Below are 19,658 nucleotides of genomic sequence, written 5' to 3'. Positions count from 1 at the left end.
ACTTGCGGTTATTGGTATACAACACGATATCGGAGCACAATACCCCGATATAATACACGGTTATTGGAATAGAATACGACATCGCGTGCATATTGGTGACCGACATGGACATACTGTACGGCCACACGATATACAAATATCGGTCGTCGATCATGGGACCAAAGGAGAATACAATATGATATCGCGCGCATAAATCTCAGAACGCGGATACCAAGTTACCAACATGAATTACGTTGGCATATCCACACAGCAATACGCGAGAAATATATTGGGTGTGGATACACACATAGTATAAACGTTCTGCGTTGCGGACAGATTAACATTGATCGACAGTGCAAGTATGTACAGCTGTTAGTACGGCACACAGTACACACAGCCTCGCGCGTTTGAAACTAGACAACCACCAAACCATTTAGAATAAGTATAGCCGGAACACCCGCCGCGACCTACCTTTTAATGACAAAGCCCAATAACGACGTGCTCATTGGAGTGATTGTTTTCCAACAAATGTTTATTGCAGTTGTGATGCAACAAAAGTTGATCGCCAAACGATAAACCCAACGTACCGGGATACAATTCGATGTTGCAACACAACATCGCAATACAACAACAAACCATCGGTGTTGAGATACAACCACCAGACCGAATACGATATCAATACGAAGTTACCGACGGCGAGAAACACAACAACAAACACGATATGTTCGAAGTTGCCGGTGTTGGGACCGAAATCGAACACGATACGTGGCAATGTCGGTTCGCACGATAAAATAATGAGGGTGAATAGGTCTGACAGGTCACGTGCATGTAGTTGCTTCATACGCGCACATTTATCGATATTGACCCACCTTTCTGGGTAATCCTACGTGGTACACAAAATCCACGACGACATGCGAGCACATTTCACCCAGCACTTTTCGTCACCTGTTTCGCGAGATTCACACACTGTACAAAAAACGACGTGAAAAATACGTGCATTTGCGCCATCAAACGCTACGTTACAGCCTCGTTTTTCGAGAAGATAGTTTCCATCGCCAACCCGCGCGCGCGCGCGCAAGCTCGCGCTTTGGAAGCAGTTTGAACTTCGAACTGTTCGAACTGTTCGAACTTCGAAGGGAGCGAGCCCGGCGAGCCCGCGAGTCGGCGTGCTGCCGAGCCAGCAGAGCGGCCGAGAGAGCTGAGAGAGCCGAGAAGCCGAGCATGCGCAGTGCGCAGCGGGCGGGCTGGGCGGGCGTCGGTTGCGCGACCCGGCTGACCCGGCGACCCGGCCAGCCGGCGCCGTCGCGCTGCCGGCGGGATTGGCGTTCGTCGCACTCTGTGCTCGTGGGCATCGAGCGAAACCTACACACTTTCAATTGCTTCGAAAGGTACGTATACACGACTTTATTACTTGCTGCATTGAGTGCTTTAGTGTACGCGGATCAAAGTAAACACCGAAGGACAGAAAGGAGACGTGAAGTTTTTAAATCGCGGCCTTTTTGAACGCATGTGTCCCCTGTTGAAAACCTCTAGCTGTGCTCTGTTGCAGGCGTCATTTCGACTGCGTGTGCTCCAATGTAACGTCAGTCACTGTTCACACTCGGCTAGCTTTACCAGTTTGTTATCTGGTTCGAAGAGGCGTTGTTTGAAGCTGACGAGTCGCCGAAATGTTACCGGAGCTTCTCTTTAGGAAAGTCGCAATCGACGCTCGGCGGCTCGGCTCTGAGCTCGTACTTTTCTCCTCCCGGGTAGACCATGAGTGCCGATGAACGAATTTGAAAAACGCTAGCGAGTGACTTTGTGACGCCGCCCAACTGTGCTTCTATCAACGGCGCAAAGCAAATAATGTACAGAAAAAAAAAAAAAAAACGCGTTTTTTATATTTTGTTGGCAATGTTTCACCTCAACGCAAAGTGAATCGCGGCTGAACGTCGGTTGACTCATTACTGTGCATAGATTGTAACGGAACCTTTTTGGTGTGATCTTATTCTGATATCGTTATATCTCGCCTTTTCATCTTGGCTGCACATTTCTAGACGACATTCTACACATTGCACTCCTTGTCGACATGTCGCTGGTGCTTGAGACTAATTGGAAGTCACTGTTTGCTCACTCCTTGGTGCACATATTTTATGTTTAACATCAGTTATCTGAAGGAAGCTCCATGAAACCCTGGAATTTGTTTAGAGGTACCTCTACATACTGTATTAGAGTGCTGTTTTGTGTGTTGTAGGTTCGTACAAAACCAAATTGCACTTTGTAATATACCTTATGACTGTTTACTACAATTAAAGTTGCAATGAAGCATTGGCCACGAGGGGTAACTCGGCCAACGTGGCCGACAAATTCCTCGCATAATTTTCTCCGTGGGTCATTTTGGATGTTGACAAATTTTCTTGTGAATAATGAGTGTTATGCACATATGTTTCTTCTACCCCGAAGGAAAAACCCATCAATGTAACGCTGTTTGGCAGTCAATCTTTTCTAGTGGACCGCTGACTGTGCCTGACTGTACGTCAAGCATGTCTGATTGGACAACAAGTTACTCTGACCGACAGTCAAACTCCAGTCAGACCCCGCTTGTAGGCTTTCTGATGGTTTCCTGGTGGCAGTCGGCCGCCGCGAAATGCCATCAGGATGTCCTGGTGGTGATTCTGACTGTACATCGATTGTCTCTGACTGTACGTCAGAAAGCTTTGACGTGCAGACAGAAGTACGGTCAAAGGACGTAAAGTTCGTTCGGATACCACTATTTCGTCAAATCTATGATTACGAAAAGTAATCTATGCACGAGAAAACGATTTCGGGACGTGAGCCCATAAAACCGCTGACGTTAGAGATGTGACACGCAACCGACCGACAACCTTGATCAGAAGCCCGCCGAAGCCGCCGAAGCGTCGAACGCGACACTTCGCACTTCGCTTCGCCCATGGAGCCTTCGCCGAGCTTTCATGAACGATCGCTCTCGACTCGTTTTGTTTGCCCGCTTGCTCCAACCTGTCGATTCTGCCCGGGCTCTACAATGTCTTATGTTTTAGTAGAATTTCTACTCGACAAGACCCAGCCTGTTGTGAGTTCCGACGATGTAAGGGACTTTAGCGATGTAGTTAAAGACGACAAGGTGTACCAGGTCTACTGGGCCGATGACGCGCGAACAAAAGGATCATTCTACGACGCGAAAGTACTCTACATAGAATAGAATAGAATAGAATAGTTTATTCCAGGTTTCTTTCAAAAATACATTTTCCAGAATCGTCTCACTTAAGCACATGTGTGCTTGTGTGTGAGAACGGGCAGTCCAACTCTACAAGTCTCCCTCCCCCCCCCCCCCCCCCAAAAAACGCATTACTACAGAAAAAAAAAAGAAACAACAAGAATAAAACAAAAACTAAATTTCAAGAACCCGTGGGGTGGCGTACTGTGGCTCAATAATCATGAACACTTCGCGGATTGAACTTTGCGTCGTGCAATCATATCCGTTACATTCATCCCGCGTAAAAAGAAGAAACACCGCATGCAGCAGTAACCAAAAACGACAAGTAACGCTCAACACGGAAAATGTCTATCCGAGCGAAAAACAAAAAATAATGAAAAATATATACATATGTAAAAAAGATACCGTAGACGTTGCTCGTGAATTCCGATAATGAAACGCAAAAGCAACAAGAAAATATTCGAAACTAAATGTTCAACAGCAAAGTCACTACACAAAAACCAACACAAGCAGCGGCCATGAATCAGTAATAAAAAAAAGAAAAAAGAAAAAGAAGCGACAAAATTGTTTGATATGAGTGACAAGGCGAGATTGTGAATAAAATCCAAGGGCCCACTTCCAAAATCAAATCGAACTGCTTTGACACCATTTCAATATTTCTTTTTTCACAGTACGTAACGATTGCATTTCCTGCAAATTGCTAGGAAGTTGGTTAAAGAGATTCGGGACATAATAACTTCTTGATCGTGTTCCATAATTCGTATATACTCTAGGAATATCATATTTCTCGGTCCTCCTAAGCTGTTTTTGTCTGGTTGACTTTATCTTGTAATCGGTCGTGAAGTAGTTTGACGATGATTGTATAGTTCCTCAGATTACCTATCGCCAGAAGATTAAGTTCGATAAGCTGTTCTTCGAATGGGATGTGCTTGAGCCGGGTTCCATAAGTGACGTTCTTTACCATTCTTTTTATCATGTTATCAATTTTTTGCTTTTTGGTGTTCGAACAGAATGCGTAGATTGTTATACCATACCTCAATTTTGATTCACCTAACATTTGGTAAACTGTTTTCCTTAATGTGACGTCCGCGTGACTACGAAGTCTGTATAAGTAAGATGAAATCATCTTCAACTGTTTTATTAGGTTATCCGTATGCAAATTCCAGGATAAATGTTCGTCAAAGTAAATTCCTAGGTATTTAGTTGCTGTTGCGTATGGTAGTGGTGGACAGCAACAATTCGTGCATTCCGCAGAATGTAAAAATATGGGTTTGGTGAGGTGAATACGCTTTTGATGGGTTCTGAAGCACATTAAAGTAGTCTTGTTTTCATTTACAAAAATGTAGTTTTTTACAAACCAGTTCATTATTTGTTTGATGTCTTCTTGTAAAGCGGACGCCGCAGAACTATAATTTTCGTTTGCTAGAACTAAAGCGGTATCGTCTGCATATTGATATATATTTGATATTAAAGGCAAAGAAGCAAAGTCATTCATGTATATATTAAATAGCATTGGGCCTAATACCGATCCCTGGGGTACACCGCAGGTGAGGTTGATGGTGTCACTTATACTATTGCTAATTCTTACTTTCTGTGTTCGGCTGGTAAAGTAATTTTTGAAAAATCTAAGGAACGGTCCTCGGAATCCCATACTTTCTAGTTTATCTAGTAGAATATCATGATCTATTGTATCGAACGCTTTAGTTAAGTCTAAAAATAAGGCAAGTACAATTTTATTATTGTCTATCTTCTCATTAATAAAATCCGCTACGTCTTCGAGTAGAAGTGACGTATTTTTATTTTTCCGGAACCCATACTGACAGTTACTTATTAACGAGAATTTGTCGCAGAACGAGGTCATAGTTTTTAAAATAAATCTTTCCATTATCTGATGAATGACTGACAATAAAGCTATGGGCCTGTAATTGGAAACATCTTTTTTGTTCCCTTTTTTATAAATTGGCCGCACTATCGACACCTTCATCTTATTAGGTATATCTCCTGTTTCAAAAATTCCGTTTAATATCGCCAAAAGGTGAGTAGAACTGAAGTACGGCGAGTGATGTACGAGTGCTTTCATAACATGCTGACGGCTTAACTGCATTTGCAGCCGAAGCATCTCGTATAAAACGAATAGTCAAATCTAGTTTCTGTAGCGGTGGCGTAGCGTAGCGGTTAGTGTTTCCGATTTGTACGCAAGCGGTCGCGGGTTCGATCCGCGGTAGTCCTGCTTTTTTTTTTTTTTTTCTCGAACATTTTGTTTTATCGAGGCATTTGGCGATATTTATGAGTGCGTATAGCTTTACTCTTATATAAGTGGTGCCCTTGATGATGAAATTCCCTTGGCAGTGGCAGTCAGACGTCATCTGATGGACCATCAGATGACGTCTGATGGTCCACCACGTTCCACCAAGGCTGCTGACTGGCAGTCAGTGTCCCAAATTACGTAGCTTGATGGAATTTTCAATAGGGACTTTTCAGACAGGTACATCAGTTAGATAAACCCCAGCAAAGGCAGCAAGAGAGTCTCATAGGGTCACACCAAGGATAACGGCATTCTTGTCCGAGTCCTGGGTCTTCTCACCGAACTTCACTGAACATAATGGTACATTTCCTTTCCTTAACTTTCTGGGAGCCAAGGGTGAAAGACTAGGCAGAGGGCATGACAGGCGGTCGGCGGAGAAGTCACGAGCTGGCGCGAGACAGTGCGTGCTGAGCGAGGCTGGAGCTGGGCAGGAACATCGGAGCCGGGCTGCCTGGCCTGGCCCATGCCGAACCCCGGAGCGGTCCACCAGCGAGGTTCGAAGTCCGGCCCGGTAGGAACGGCGAGTCCTGGCCATCCAGCCTAGGCCATGACGATCCCGGGGTGATTCCACAGCGAGACTCGTGCAGTGATAGCCCGGGACAGCCAGTCTACGCAGCGCTGGTGTGGCAAGGACGATCCGCAGGCCTGTACACTGACTCCGACTGTGAGCTCTGATCGACGGGCGACAACAAGGGTCGGCGTGCCTGGACTGCCGGCTCCGACCGACGGGCAACCGTGAGGTACAGTCAACTTATTCGCTGTCTTCTCGTTGCTGTATGTCACTCCCTGGGTGACAGGCGGAGCGCATACCAATTCGGCGGTGATTATTAGTAGCTAAGCGAACTCCATAAAGAAACCAACATTAAAATGGAAAATCCAACGTGGGGCTCGTTCGGTATGCCTCTGCTTCTAGTCGTCCCCAGGGAGTCTCACGGATTCGTTAAGCGGGTTGTTCACTAACGCTAACGATGCCCGTTGAGACAAATATGTTGGAATTTTGGCGACTTGTTTCACGGCCGAGCTCAGCAGGTGTCTCCTCGAATCGAGTACCTAAAGGGCTCGAAGAACGAGGTTGCAGACCCGCTTTCTCGGGTACCCCAGATTAGTGGTTGGCAAGAGACGGGGAGCGCGTTTAAGATGTAAGAAAGTTGTCTTCAGAGGCAGAGGAGAGTCACGGCATGTTCGCTGGAAGGCAGGATAACGAGTGGCAGGAGGGGAAACAGCCAGGACTCATAGCAGATTTAGGATTTAGGCTTGGGGTGATGCGGTAGGCAAGTAAGCGCTTGTCGAGGCCTGGAGTACAGATGGGTTTTTGTCAGTGGGTGTTGGAAAGATTGCATAAATGGCAGTTGACACCGGGAACACTGGCAGACAAGATTGTCAGCGGGTGTTGGGTAAACCGGCGGAAATTGCGGTTGGCACCTGGAATGCTGGCAGGCGAGTTAATGAGCACTATTATTTGTAACTGCTAGCCCAAGACGGCTAGTTGCTTTGCGTCAGTCCAACAATCGACGAAGGGCGGAGGGACGACTCTCCCTTGAGGGGGGGTCGTTCCAAGAAAGCTACGAAATGATTTATATGATTCTTTCTCGACTTCACTCTGGCCGGTCGTGGCAGTGACAGCAAGACTTTTAATAAGTTATGTCGCGTCACGACCTGGCCGGGGATGCGGCGGTAGACATTTAGGTGGCTTGTAGCTGTCCAGCTTGCCTTGAGGTGTGAACGGTTGAAGCAGGCTTGCTAACTGAGCGTGAACGGTGGAAGCGAGCCTAAGGCCCACTTCAGACGGGGCAATTGCCCCCAGCAACTTAACGTCGCAACACCAGCAACACGGGCCGCCTGCGTTCACACGCTGCAACTGAATTGCTATGACTTGCCATCATCATGAATTTGGATTTTTCTTGCACTAGGTAGACGCACAACTACGTGCTAAAAATGTGTTTTTATATCTTTGAGTGGCGTTGAGAATACTCACTCCAGTGATGTGATTGCTGCGCCAATTGCGCCAAACTGCGCCAAGGAGCTAACCCTGCTACATCCTACTACATTTCACCAAAATATGAGTAATGTGCGCCAAGCATGCGCCAAAAGACCAATTTCGGTCACCTTTCAAAACCGAAGCTAAACTGAGTACCGTAGTTGAGCATGCGTGAGCTAGGTGGCGCAAGCGGCCGCCCGACACAAAGTACCCTGTATCAACCGTCCATCCAGTTTTTCACGGCTTCTCCTGCCGTTTCGCGCTCTCGTAATCTCGTGGGGCTTGTCTCCCGTGTCTTTTAATTTTTTTTCATATATAGACGCGGGCGTGTGCGGACGCTTCGACGCTAGCGTGCCGGGTACCAGCCGTGCTGCAATGCTGTGAGACAAAACCACATTTTTGCGCGGCGGGAGTTACTTTGTGAGCTGAAGCACTCGCTCCTGAAAGCAACGGCCGTGGGAAAACTATACTTGGTCTTTAGCTGCCAGTCACCGTGCTCGGTGACTGGCAGCTAAAGACATTGGGTGTTGCCGTCCCCACGTCGCTGCAGATATGACGTTTTCTAAACTGAAACATAAGTACCGCTGCATGTTCATCATCATTCCTGTTCTTGTTTAAATCATACGTCATTGCAAAATCCCTCTTTAACTCAAAGACTCAAAGATCAGTACTTCGACACAACGTGTCGAAGTACTGATTACCTAGGTTTCTCGCGGTGAACATAATTGCACGACAGAGTGACCAGTCGGACGCTTGCAATTCGTTGTTTTGGGATTGTTTACTTTTGACCAAAAGAAACGGCACGTCGGAAGCCAGTAGAACGGTGGCAAGCGGTTTTTTGGGAATTGCTAGGCAACGTCTAAAGCACTGTACGCTTGTGCGATGACTCAGCAGTAAAAACACAAGCAGAGTTCCGTCACAACACGTTACATCACAACACAACACAAAGTGTCCTTCGTTTGTCCAGCACTTAAAATCATATTTCTATTCTTCTAGGAATATCTGCTCCAAAAGCCACTTTAGCTGCTCCGAAACACTGTTTTGGCTGCTTCAAAAGTCACTTTTGCTGCTCAAAAACATTGTTTTGGCTGCTCCAAACGCCACATTTGCTGCTCCAAAACAATGTTATGGGTGCTCCGAAAGGTGCTCCAAAATGGCTTAGGCCAATCACATCACTGTCACTCATGTTTCTGAAAAAGTTTATTTCCAAAATGATCCATTTCAAACCAGGACCAAGTCTTCAGCTGTCATCCTCACCACCACAGGGGTGTCACGTGAAAATATTGCGTCCCTGATTGGCTGCTGCCGCTGCAAACTTCTCCAGTTTGTTAGAGTTGCTTGTCTGTTTTGAGCCGAACCTGATCTCAGAAATTCGTGCTGATCTGGGAAAACCTAGGGAACAACCCGCCAGCAACCTCAAAATTGCTAGAAACGTTGCCCCGTCTGAAGTGGTCCTTAGGGAACTGAAATCAAGGGCAGTGGAGCTCTGGGTTCAAACCCACCTGGAGACGTTTCTTTTCTTTTTGCCTTTTTTTAGTATACTGTTAACGACTTCATTTTCGCGGGCTCAAATGTTTGCGAATCGGGCCAAAGCTGAAAATTTGAAATTATTCGCGGGTTTTAATTTTCGCGAACCGAGCTTAGCTTCCGTAGTGTTCACATATTGCCCAAGTTCTTCGCGGGACGTATTTTTCGCGTTTGTAGGCGATTCGCGAAATTCGCGAAAATTAGTTCCTCGCGAAAATTTAGTCGTTTACAGTATATATATATATATATATTTATATTTATAAATACTACTTTTTTTTTAAGTTTTAACGTATAGACGCATAATTTACACACTAATTCACATTCAGAAGTGCCTTTATTCCCACACTGGCTCCCTAGTGCTTGCAATAGCTTCTTGCTGAGCTATTGCAAGCTCTGCAAGGGGAGGGGCATCTTCCCACCCTTTGCAGGCTGTAAAGCTGTGGCTTGCACAGCTCAAGCAGGTCGCACTTCGCACACTGGCTCCATCATCAAGCATAGGGGCTGCATGAGTTGCGCCACACCGTAAGGCTATATACGGTCAGGTCACAGCACCTGGGACCATTCGTCGCTGTGCTCAGCTACGGTATGGTAGCATGGTCAGGGCATGAAGCAGGGGTACAACTTGGAAATGCTCATCTTCATCACATTTGAAGCACATTTTTTTATTATTTTGTGTCGAGTTGTCAGCATTTTAAGGGTGAGGAAGCAAGCAGCAGCGAGAGCAAGAAAAAAATTGAAAGCCGCTCTTCATGAGAAATTATTACGAGCACTATTAAGCCGTGGAGTATTCTTAAAACGCTTCTAAAGTTGAATTAGCATATAAATTATGTGCTAGTGCCTCAAAAAAAATTAAATAAAACTAATAAGGATAAAAATATACACCAGGAGGACTTAAACCAGAACTACACAGTCTGTAAATTTGAAATTTGACACCATAAACCACTTGGCCACCATACAATTTTATTTTTAGGTCGTTTATCGAGGTATATGAATTTCGTTTGCAGCTGTCGGCTGCAAGAGAGATAGCCTTATTTTCATTTACTTTACTATTCCCATCAAATATGGCAAGTGACCAAGAATAGAAACTCATTTGTCGGCCGAGGCACTGTACTTGCATCAAGGCAAACTAGTCTGGCTTGGTAGGCTTATATTTTGTTTCATCACCCGTTTAGGATTCTGTTGTCGCTCATCAAAAGAAAAAAAAAAAACTAAGTCTGACTTATTCTGTTTTGCAGGTACCCTTGGCAGTAAACTCTGCTAAGTGGGGCAAAATATATATTATACATTTTTTAGCAAATATGCATTGTTTTAGCAAAATGAGCTACACTTTTTGACTAAGGTGAAACAGAACGAGCCTCTCCACCTCGGTCTGTTTTCATCTCTCGTAGACACTATTTCCTGCTTTTTGTGGTTTGTATCAGACTTTTGTGTCTCTGTCCGGCCAAAGCATCTGTGTTAGACTCAGACTGGTTTCTTTAGGATATGTGCAGGTAATATTCGCAGCAAATGGCTGCCGATCAGGAACACAAGTTTGTTCTCGGCCACCAAGAGCAAGTATTTTCAAGGGCGAGCTATTACCCGCCTGTATGAGTTTTGTGTTTCATTCCTCTTAAATGCCATTTCCTATGTGTTCTGGTCTTGCATTAGTATTTTGTTGTGCCTCTTCTGCAAAAACACCCAAGTTTGACTAAGACCGGGTCTTTCTTATACATGCAGGTCTTGGTGGCGAGCACCAGCCAATCAAGGCCAGAAGTTTGCTCTTTGCCGCTCATGGCAAATGTTTTCAAGGTGAGTGATTGATGCCTATCTGAGTTGTGTGTTTTATTCCTCACAGACACTCTATTTCCTGTCTTTATAGTGGTCCTGTGTCAGGTTTTTGCGTCTCTGTCTGGCCAAAGCATCTGTGTTAGACTAAGACTGGGTTCTTTAGGATATGTGCAGGTATTCTTCGCAGCAAATGGCTGCCAATCAGGAGCACGAGTTTGTTCTCGGCCACCAAGAGCAAGTATTTTCAAGGCGAGCTATTGCCCGCCTATATCAGTGATGTGATGGCTGCACCGATTGCGCCAAACTGCGCCAAGGGGCTAACCCTGCTACATCCTGCTACATTTTGCCAAAATATGGGTAATCTGCGCCAAAGGGCCAATTTTGGTCGCCTTTCAAAACTGAAACTAAACTAAATACCGTAACTGTACATACATGAGCTAGGCGGCGGAAACGGCCGCCCGACACAAAATACCCTGCATCCATCGTCCATGATTTTTTGCATGGTTTTTTCCGCCATGCCGTCTCTCTTTTCATGTCTCGTCGTCTCGTAAGCGTAAGTCTCGTCTCGTTTTTTTTTTAACGATAGTTGCCGGCGTGTGTGTGTGTGCTGCGACGCTAGCGTGCTGGGTACCAGCCATGACGTGATGCTGTGAAACGAAACTATGTTTCGGCGCGGCGGGAGTTACTTTTTGAGCTGAAGCTCTCGCTCCTGAAATCAATGGCCGCAAGACGTTGGAGATATGGAGCTTCCTAAACTGAAACATAAGGACCGCCGCATGTTCATCAACGTTCATGTTCTTGTTTAAAACATACCCTGCTACAAAATCCCTCTCTAGCTCAAAGACTGCTGTGTCGAAGTATTGATTACCTAGGTTTCTCTTGGTGGGCTTTCTTTCGAGAGGGACCCCGGTACGTGAAAAATGTGTCGCGAAGAAAAGTTGAAGTGAGCTGAAGCAAAGAAGGGAATGTCTGCACGCTGAACCCACAGAGCGCGCTTGTTTGTCTCGAGTTCAGTCGTTGCACAAAGCGACCCTGGCTCGCGATGTCTTGCATCAATGCGCTCAGGTTCTTTTTTTCTGTGTTTATCTCATACCTCACCTGCCGGCCTTGCAAGCACGCGGCGCTGGACTCTTTTTTGTCGCATGCTGTGCAGTTACATTTTGCATAGACTTTTGGCAAACAGTTGGCGGCAGAGCGGAAAGGCATGGTTTCGGTTTCGATCGAACAGCCGTTTCGCTCGCGCGACGAAGCACGTGACCTGCAAGCCTGCTGGAGTTGCCCTCACGTGAATGTGAACCAACGATGCGAACATAATTGCACAACAGAGGCACCAGCCGGGACGCTTGCAATTCATTGTTTTACATTTAATTAGTTTTGAAGAAAATCTGGCACGTCGGCAACCAGTAAAACGGTGGCAAGCAGTTTTTCGGAATTGCTTGGCAATGCCTACAGCACTGTACACTTGTGGGATGTCGCAATATTTCTTTGGAGACATTGAAATTGGACATTCATTACTACCCTAAGCTAAAGCAAAGCTTGCTCCAGCCTTGCAGAATGTTTCGAAAAGCAAAAAGAAATGTGTCATGTCATTGGCATTTCAGTTACATCTTGAAAGACTCCCAGGTGGCCGAACTTCACCATAATTGGTTTATTTCGGCGAGCATGATTCTCTTCGCGTGTCCAGCATTTAAAACAAATATTTTTATTTTTATTAGAATATCTGCTTTAAAAGCTACTTTTGCTGCTCCAAAACACTGTTTTGGCTGCTCCAAAGGCCACTTTTTCTGCTCCAAAACGGCTTAGGCCAATCATGTCACTGCTATATGAGTTTCAGCATTTGTCAAGGAGCGCAAAAATCACAGCCCGGGGGTTGGCCATTGCAAAAATGTTGACTCAGAAGCGCATAGGGAGGAAGCTTTACAAAAGTATCCACCTGCCTCTACAAGTGAAACCAAAACTAAAAATCTGGGTTCCATTTGAAAAAAAAAATTGTCAGCCCGAATTAACTCAAGGCGGCACGGAGCAAACAAGCCATGGTACGAGTAGGCTTGGTTCAGGCTTTTGTAGGGGTGGTCGATGACTTGGTGTTTTCTAAAAAGTTATCTTTTTCTAAAAGTGTGGTGGTCAAATATTCAGGGATGGGCATTGAGTCAGGATCTTAAGGTAAAAATTTCATCCACATGCCGGGATTCATGTGCCTTGTCCCCCTAGGTAGGGGGACAAGGCCTTCAAAATTTTAGGTTCGCAAAAGGGGTGCGTCAGTATTGACGTCTCATTTTACGTCAGGCCTTTCATTTTAAAACTCCCGATGAATGACATGGCTAAAATTCGTTTGGGTGTACTTCCTCCCAGCAAGTATATGGTTCTGTCTCAAAAGGTCTAATCTGATGTTGACTGCACCTCAGGTCTCCACCGACGATTCATCAGGACGAGACCCAACCGGGACACTAGGGAGGAACGGCTTAAGCAAGGGAGGCTACATATACGACAGCTTCTTGCGGACAAGAAACGAAAATAGATAGATGGTGGGTGTTTCAATTGCTAAGCCTTTTGGCGTGCACATTATGTTTGTTATGATTGAAGATTCCTGCAGAGTTCAATTTCAACTATTGTTAAATACCGAGCATGCGCTCAGATCGCAGAAGCGCCTACCCTCCGATTCGAAACGATCCGCAACTAATCAAAGGGCATAGCAGACACCCATCCACCTGTTTTCAGCAATGCTCAAAATATTAAAAGAGCACATCAAGCGCCAGGTGCTTTGGCGTCTTTGCCACAATGGTGGCAGTTGCAGAGCTGACAGACCTGTGACTGGCACAAGCCATGGCATGGCCTTTGGGAACCAGGGAATCGAGATTAAAGAAGTAGCGCAGAAATTGGAGGCGGGTGGTGAAGGTGAGCAGAGTTAATGGAAAACAAGGATGAAGGGGGTCCGTCGCATGAGGCATCTATGTCCCGCGCATGTAATGTGAATGTGCTGTAGGCAGCTACTCGAAAAAAATTGTTACTTGTACGTAACTAATCAAAAATCTCTCTTGCAGTTTCCACGGCCCACAAGCCAGCAGGTGCCAGTTCGCTCTCGTTCAAAGGTGAGGATTCCAAATTTTCTAGTTTGCTCTGAAGCAGCAATACTGAAGCCAAACAAGCGGTACGGCATATTTAATTGACGGAACTTAGAACGACTGGGGACGCTTTCACTGAAGCTTGTTTTGCTGCAATACACGCGTGTATTGTAGCAAAACAAGCTTCAGTGAAAGCGTCCCCAGTCGTTCTGAGCTCCGTCAATTAAATATGCCGTATCGCTTGTCTGTCTGGCTTCAGTGTTGCTGTAGGCGACAAAACATGTGCCCAGTTTTGTCACAAGAGGCATATTATGTCACGCACATGTAATTTTGATTTTATCTGGCTTAGTGTGCTGTAGGTGGCTGGTCAAAGAAATTGGTACTTGGACGCAGCTAATCGCAAATCTTTCTGACAGTTTCAAAGGCTTAAGAGCCAGCAGGTCCCAGTTTGCTTCTCCTCAGAGGTGAGAATTCCAGATTCCCGAAGCAGGAATACTGAAGCCAGACGACCGCTACAGCATTTTTAATTGACAGAGCTCGGAACGACTGGGGGCTCGTGCATTGAAGCTTATTTTTCTGTAATACACGCGAGCGACATTGACGTATGCCCAGTTACGTTGCTAGAGGTTATCTATGTCCTGCGCATGTAATTGTTTTAATCTTTTCGACTTGGTGTACTTGGCTTATTGCGGAGAAGGCGCCGTGTAACCGAGCTTTCGGTTGCGCGTCAAAAGATCCCCAGGTGGTCGAAATTAATCCTCAGTCCTTCGCTGGGGCGTGCCAGATGCCCGTCGTAGGTTTGGCACGTAAAACCCCCAAATTTGACTTTTTAGTGTACTTTACGGGGCTACTCAATGTAATTGCTACTTGAACGCAACTAATCGCAAATCTCTCTTCCAGTTTCCATGGCCTACAAGCAAGCAAGCACCAGTTTGTTTTTCCTCAAAGGTGAGCATTCCAGATACTTTAGTTAGGTGCAAAGCAGGAACTGTGAAGCCAGACGAGCCCATAGGTTTATTTAATTGACGGAGCTCAGAATGATCCGTGGCAGTGGAATGGAAGCTTATTTTCCCACAATCAACGCAGACATAATTTTGAATCTATCCGGCTTAGTGAAGGATTGCTACTTGTTGCGAACTAATCACAAATTTTTATTTTGCAGTTTCTATATGGCTACAGCTAGCAGGTGCTGCTTTCATTAAAAGGTGAGGATTGCACATTCTGTTTTCAAACAGCAAGTTTTTGAATGAGGGTCCTAAACAATTAACTTTCTTTTGCAGTAAATGCCAGATCCTCCAGTTCAGGAATATGTTAAATATATTTGGTATGGATAAACCCAGTGTTTTGCTTCTATATTCATAATTTGACAACAACACTTTTTATTTTATCACTCAGAAATACACACAAGAAGAGACTGCGTTGCAAAGAAATGTCGTGCTGAACGTGATATTCCAACTCGCATATAGTTTTATTGGTAGCCGATATAATATATTGGATTCCAATATCCATAATACGCTGAGTATATTGGAATCGTAAACCCTTATTGTATCCCCATACGACACATGGGGATCCAATAAGGGTTTATACGGTATTGGATTCCAATATTTTCAGTGTATTATGGATATTGGAATCCCATAACAAATCCTTATTGTAATACAATACAATAAATGTAATGTTTTCCAATACACTGTCTATATTGTATTGCAATACAATAAAAAGATATTGTTTACCAATATCCATAATACGCTGTTTATATTGGGGTTTTCCAATAGGGATGATTGCTTAGAACATCTGTTAATGTTTCAGGTACGTTTAATAAAAATTCAAGAGGATGCAAATGCCTTGCGGAAGCGTTCACTGGTGGAACGATCAAGCTAGAGAAGCAGACTTCTCGATCAGCTTACGGTTGTGTGAACTGAACTGGCAGCCAGCTACTACGAGTTCTTCACTTCACGAAGTGGAGGCTTAGAGAAAGTTTCTATTGGACGAGGAATTGAATCTGACATGTGAACAAAACGTTTGCCTTCAAACAAAGGCCATGTGTGAGTGCTACTCCCACATCACGACATCCGTGGCCGCGTCTGTTTGTGAAAGAGCACCGCCTTGATCACTTTCATAGGTATAACATTCATAAATATTTGTCCATAATTTTTCGCATGTTTAGAATTGTGAAACAGAGCGTCGAAAGATGCAAAGCTATAGTTATCGAATTGTCGGCAATGGGAGCTGCAGATGTTACAAAAAAGTGTTCCTTTTATTATTAACCGTTATAGCGCTCGGGCTTGGTGGCCACTGTTTTTGTTGCGTATGGACTAGGGTAGGGCTTGAGTAAGCAATTAGAACATGTGAAATATCATTCAATATAAATCTCACTATGGTTTTTTTTTGTTCTGGTAGAGCAGTGACAATAGACTGTGGTAGAGGGCAAGAGACATTTCAGCACTGCAGCATGGAGGCACACATGACAGACTTAATATAAAACGAACGCAAATTGGTAACTTGCAGCAGTTTTTGCAAAGATTTTCCTGGGATGTATGCTTGAAAATTGTTTTACTCAAATTACCTTTATAGAAAGGCGGATATGTTCAGTTCTTTACAAGGTTCAGACTCTTAAAACAAACATACAATATTATCTTCATAAGAAGGTGCTTTGAATGATGGCTGTTTGTGATTGCTACTTTCACCATACAGTGGTCCTAGCATTATTTTTTCTTTATTACTTTTCTTTTTGCAAAAAGGTATTTTGATAATTAAGTTTTTGGATATGGGGAGTCAGTGATAACAATTTTTTTAACGTTTACAGGTGTCTCTTTGGATGTAAGACTGAGCCTGTCCAAAGACGTCCTCCTCCTCGTGACATTCCTATGTTCGAGCCCCAAAAGTGATGCTGTGCTCGAGAGGAGCTTCAAAATTAACTAGGCCTAGTTCAATGATCGAACCGCAACAGCTGTCTGCCTTCTGCCATTGCTTGCGTCCTACTTTCAAGAAGACCTTGGAGAGCTCTTTCAGTTACATCAGGTAGGAGCATTCATAATAACCAGTCTTTTTGTTTCCGAAGTCACATCCTTATGACCTTGTTGAAAGGAACTTTCTAGGAGTTTCACAGAGGCAGTCAACATTCCACAAAGAAACTGTGCATCTTGGAATATTAAGATTTACTTAATTTTTTTTTAATATTCAACTTTTAGTCTTCCCGTATACCGTAATATGCTGGTCATTCGCCTATGTCAGAATAAGCGCCTAGCCAGTACTTTCTTTAAGCATTGGAGAAATGCCTTGTACTCTTTCTATAGTTTCGCTCTCTGAACGACCATCCCCCCACTTTTCCAGGATTGTCTGCAAAACCTAAGTGAATGCTTTCTCGGTATTTTACTGTAATCCTGATGATGGTGAAATTTTAGAGTCTGAGATCATTACGAACTCCCATGCGGCGGCACACACTGTTTCATTTCCTTGGGAATGGTTTGGTGTACCAGGAACTAATCGATTTAATGTTTCTATCCTTCCTGCCAGAGTCCTTTGATTGCGCCCCACATTTGTCGTGCCCCGCTGTGAGAGTTGAAGTTATCTCAGAGCTTGCACCTCAGTTGTTTACAGAGCTTCTGAGTGTATTTCTTTACTTCACCGTAGTCGCAGATAAATTGGCTTGGAGTTTTCAGTCCTTGTTTCTCCTGTGACATTGTTGCGCTTGCAGTCTGCTAGCCACCAAGATCAGGAGATGACGGTCGAGGCCTGGGTCGTCTTGTTTGACTTGGTACTCCAGAGTGGACGTGGCTTTCACTATTCGCTCACCTAGACACTTTTCGGGTGCTAGGCTTATGAACCTGACCTGCCATTTAGTGTTAGGGTGTCTTTCTGTCATTAATTCTATTTCGACGGGTATGTCGTTGCTTCCCAAGGCGCCGGGAGCAGTTCTCCATCGGGCTCGGATGTTGTGTATGGTCCATGTCAAATCGGTCTTAGTGCGACATTTACCGATACGGGTGGTAGTCTGTTTTCCGTTGAGAAGTCGTGGTTTGGCCTGCTTGGCGTGTGTTAAGACATTGCATCCACTGTCATTGTCTCGCTTGTATCCCCACATTTGTGCTTCTGTAGCAAAGTCGCGGGCCACGATAAGTTCTTCGGGGATAACTTTTTGCAATCCAATTTACGTCGCCTTGGTCGTGCCCCACAGTTCTACATTCTCTGGCAATAAATATATACCCATAGACGTTTGGTAGCTTCGCTAGCATTTTGTGCAGTTCTTAATTAACCAAAGATGTTTTCTGATCTTTCTTAGGTGACAACGGAGGTCACAGAGGAGTTTCGTAACAGTCTGTCTGCTTCTCCTGCAATTGTTGCGCTGGGTGAGCTTACATGCCTTTTCCTTGCATGCTTTGTCCTGTTGAAGGCGCTTTCTTTTTTAATTTGTGTTGCCTTATGAAACAACAATCAATACCTTGCAATTTTGATACTTCCTAACCAAGCTTGATTCGTTAGCAAATATCATTCTAACTTACGGGTTGTTTGCATCACATAGAATATTATTTTGACAACAAAGTTTGAATATTTTTTTGGTATATGTTTTCTTTGTAAATTCTTGCAGTGTTGTTAGCTTTCCGATGAGACTGCCATTTATCTAATCAACATTTCCTGACTGGCCAAAAGCAATATAGGGATGAGGAGTTAAGAACTGCAAATGAGCTAAGTTATAAGGCTTTTGTAAAAGATGTATGATGTAATTGTAGTTATCGGAAATTTATTTGTAACGTAAATGCCTGTGCTGCCCTTTAAGCTATAGGTGAGGTTCACTTCTGATTAGCATTGTTCATGGACACGAATTACTTTAGGAACTTGGACAAGAGTGGGAGGTGCTGCGCCAATCTACTCCTGTTGCACTATCCTGCTCCAATATACGACTATTATTAAAAAAATTTGAAAATATATAGTCTCAGAATAATTAAACTTATTCTAGCAAAAAACGTGTGTTCACCAAGCACCTTTTGGTGTATTTCTTTAGGTTCAAACGGAGTTGCTTTGATGTCAGTGCAGATGACTCCTAGTGACGGGATTGTAGCTCCGAGTGTGTAACTACAGAGGCTGGAATACTGCAGTGGTGTTACCAGAGGCTGGAATACTGCAGTGGTGTAACCATAGGGTGATGTGTCAGTTTTGACGAGAGCTAGATACACAAGCACATCCTTTTGTTTCGGCAGCCTTGCCAACTACCAATGCAAAGCACGTGTCCTGGTATTATACAATACTTCAACACTCAATGGTTGGTGAACCAGCAAGAAAAACAAAAGTTTTTTTTTTTTTATTTTAGTTTGTGAGTGCAGGTGCCACAGAACGGCATACAGCTCAAACAGCAGGTGCCTAAGGCATTTGATTGTTCCGGTCTGGATTCTGTGTCTTGCCTAACCGCAACAGCCCTCTTTTCTGCTCTTAGAATCCGTAGTCGCATGCTCTTTCCAGCCATTTGATCTCTTGCAAAAGCAATTTAAACGAAACTGACTGGCATTGCACGTGAGCATTACACTTCCACGCTACTGGTTCTGTTCACAAACTCTACAAAAAGTGTTATATTCACCACACTCGTATATATATTTTTGTTGTTGCGTTCAAGCCTTCAGGAGTGCTTTGCTCAACTCAACACCATAACAGGATATAATTGCTCAACACTATTTAGTGCGACTGCAAAAGGTGACTCTTGCTTGGCTTGGCAGATAGAGTCGCCTTATCTGCGATTGTGACGCATATCAGTCTAACATATGCGTCACAATCCTATATCAGTGTGCCTACCTATTAAGTGTTTCCGCTGGAAATGCCTCTAAATAAGTTTTCATA

The sequence above is a fragment of the Ixodes scapularis genome, unplaced genomic scaffold (genome assembly GCF_016920785.2).
Source record: "Ixodes scapularis isolate PalLabHiFi unplaced genomic scaffold, ASM1692078v2 PGA_scaffold3__209_contigs__length_174095766, whole genome shotgun sequence".
Lineage (NCBI taxonomy): Eukaryota > Metazoa > Arthropoda > Arachnida > Ixodida > Ixodidae > Ixodes > Ixodes scapularis.
This window is presented reverse-complemented; position numbering follows the sequence as displayed.